Below are 3,633 nucleotides of genomic sequence, written 5' to 3'. Positions count from 1 at the left end.
CTGTGCTCCCCTGGCAGGCGCAGGTCCCTCATCCCTCTCATATACAACCTTCTCCTTTGCCCTCCTGCTGTCTTACCCTGTCTTACCAGACCCTGACTGCCGGCTTTGCCATCTCCCACTCCCCGAGGCTCTCCCAGGATCTCAGCCTTGAAGCATCATGGCCGTGCTATGAGGCTCCAGCTGCAACCCTGATGCTGGATGAAAAAAGCAGCTCCACTGTGCAAGGCCAAGAGTCCAGTCTCCTGCATCTTTCTGTGGCAGTGCAGCAAAATTTTAGCCGTATTTCCCTCCCTCCGTACTGGCAATTGAATATTCTTGTTAACTTTTTTTTGTTTCGTTTTAAAGCAGTTCACTTAATAAGATACTACAAACAGGTTTTCTGCACATTCTGGGATATATATAGATATGACTTATGCCAGAAAAGCACTGTTTCTGGACTAGATGCTTATACCCATACTCTGAAGGCTCCAGAAGTTCAAAGGGCTTTGCGTAACTAATTTTGACTGGGCTCAAGCAATTCCAGGGAGAACTGGTATCAGAAAACATCAACAATTACCAAAACAAAAGCTTGATTCCTCTTGAATACCATGTAAAAGTTAGACATCTGCTCCCCAATACTAAGAGACCCACTGAAGAGAGAAATTCAATCACCTCCTAAAAGTATTTTTATCCTCCTCTAAAATGGGATAGAGCAGTCTGAGATAAATCAGCCTTTTTACGATGTTGCCCTCACTTTACTGACAGAAGCCAGGCACTGGTTTCCAATAAGCAGCTTGTTTATATTGATACCTAAAGATTTTTAGCTTTTTCATATATTTGTAGCTTTGTAGATTTTTAATATATAGCTGTATAGTTTCTAGCACTTTCTTACACTTTAGAATAGTAGTTGCCCTTTCTCATGTCACACTCTTGAAATTCTATTTACTCTTATTTCCAACAAAATAATTTCTAACAAGGACATCCTGTTTTGCATCAGCATTTGGGAGACATAACAAGATATAGGGCTAAGAACCCCTTGGAGGGACTCCAGTGGGGCAGGTCTAAGGGTGGGTTACCAGGACAACTGATCTTCTATTGGATGTACTTGCTTGATATACTAATTGGTTAAACTTATAAAAATTGTAAAAATCTGATGCCACGGGTGCGCATAGCTATAATTTGTGCACCTGAAATCTTTCATTAAAGAACTGGTCTTTATGTTACCACTTTTGTTTGGAAAGTTTGACTTCCGATTGTAGGCAACTATATGGCTAAAGTGATATGGGAGAAATCTCACTGTGACCTATGAAAGGATATAAATTTTTATAGTCTGGGGTTTTTTAAGATAATCTCTGGTCCCTGACTGAGAAGACACTTCCTCTGTGTACAGCTCCTTCCAGTACTGACTGCGCAAATTCCCTGCCTGCTCCTCAGAAACAGAGTACTTGCCTGGATTAACCTATTCATCAGTCCTGTTTCTTAGAATATATACTTTGTTTCAGGGCACACTGGACTCATTCGAAATAGCATGTCTTATTTGCCTAGAGGAATCCGCAAAGTTTGAAACACTGTAGTAGATGCTGGTTAATATTAATGTTATATCTGCCTATAGCACCTAGTATTTTTAATATGAAAAAATATAAATATAGCATTGAGAGCCTTGATTAATATGGTGTGATGTGTTTGGATGTTGCATCCAAAGTAGACTATTTTTCTGAGCTACCATTGCATTGAAGGTTGTAGACTGTGGACAAGCATTTTTACAGCCATCAGGTGGCTGTGATGACACGGTGATAAAGAGCAGTGATGCTCATTCTTCACTAGAGATGACACTGCTAATAGAACAAATGCAATGGCATAGATGCAGAAGAACTAATAGCAGTTCCAAAAGTATTAACGGCAAGGTATTAATGGTTACAGTGTTGCTCTATGGGTACTCCATTTGTCTGAGCCCAGCTATGATTTGGTGTTTCTTTGATGAACCTGGCAGTTTCCATGAGGTAGTGTAGCTGTCTACCTAGAAATAAGGTCGACTCCTCTGTGGCCATGTCCTATATGACCCCTGCCCTAACAGTCTGTATTCTAGTTATAGTGATACCAAAATTGGTTGGATAGAAACTTTCTAACACAGTTTTGAGTATTAGAAAACAGGCATTCTTTATTGCAGCGTGCTGGTCACTCAGAGGATCCTTCCTCTAATCAAGTGCCCTGAGCATTGGTTAAACAGAGGTTTTATCATACACACTGATTACATATTCATTAGCTATCCCTGCTTACTTGATGTATATGTATCACTTTATTTTACATAGTCCCACCCCTTATCAGAAGTCCTTATATGGTTCTTTGGGGTGTGTCTTCAACATCCAGTGTCCCTTGTAGGTGGCTGTTTCTCGACCCCTGCTTTTGAGTAAGCACAGTATCGTTGTTTTGCATAACTTCTATTACTGTATCCCGCAGCCATAGGGAGGAGGAGAGAAGATCCAGCAGGCAGGAATTGTGCAGCAAGATTGATTTATTTAATTATTTTACAAATTCTTTTATAGACTTTTTTCTTCATAGTCTATTGGACAAAGGATCAGCCACCCCCTGGGTTGATTGGCTAGAAATCCTAAACATCCATTGTCAAAATATTTTCCTACTGTACCATAAACAAAGCTCTGCAAGGTTGCAGGTGTTCATAGTTTATAGAGCTCTGCAAATCTCTTCGTGAGAGAGAAAAGTATCTCACGGGCTTAGAAAGAAGCAGGAAAATTCCTTGCTAACAGCATTTTTGTATCCACAAACTTCTACTTTGTCAGCCTTGCAGAGCTGAGCTGGCATCCTGTTTGCATTTTTCATTACTTTTGTTTGCCTAAGTTACATCCTTTATCTATTTCTTCAAGGCTGTGCTGTTCTGTTCTACTGTCCTTGTCAGAGTAAAATGCTATTCTGTTCTACTGTCGTTATCAATATATACCCTCAAGACTTGCCACACGGTGCCCACTGGAGTAAGCCAGCCTCTGGCTTCTCCCACTGTAATACATAGCTTTGGGATATGCCTTTATTTCAGTCACCAACAAGAGCATCTGGTCTCTGGAGTGTGGAAGGGGCTTTCCAAGGGGACTTGCTAACTGGTTGCAGAATAGACTGGTAGGGGTTCCTGGACAAAAAGGTAAAACAATTACTTGCCTCACAAGCACAGCAGGTTAAATGCATTACTCTGAGAAATGCATGCCAGTGTACAAAATCAATTATTTGTGCTTTTTTAGCATTTGCTTATTTTAAGAAAAAAAATAATACATACATAACTGGAAAATTGCTTGTGGATTTGAAAATTAAAAGGTGAAATGAATGTATTATGTACAAAGAAGAAAACACTTACATACATGTAGGTAATACAGATATACTTGAAATACTCTGCTGAGATAGTCCTCTATTTTATATTGCTCTGTAAAAGAGTATGGAGCTAGAACATGGTATGACAAAAGGTGAACGGTTACAGTGTAGTGGGTTGAACCTGAGTTGATGGACAGTCTTTTAGACTAATGACGCTTCTCACAATTTACATATTTAAACCGCATGGAAAGGCGGGAATTGCCTTTTGTCCTAGTTCGCCTGCTGGTAGGTGGGGGGGCTCCGAGCCTCCATGCCCCTCCGGGGCGGGCCGGGGCCACT

This window comes from Corvus brachyrhynchos, unplaced genomic scaffold (assembly GCF_000691975.1).
Source record: "Corvus brachyrhynchos isolate BGI_N302 unplaced genomic scaffold, ASM69197v1 scaffold24, whole genome shotgun sequence".
Taxonomy (NCBI): domain Eukaryota; kingdom Metazoa; phylum Chordata; class Aves; order Passeriformes; family Corvidae; genus Corvus; species Corvus brachyrhynchos.
This window is presented reverse-complemented; position numbering follows the sequence as displayed.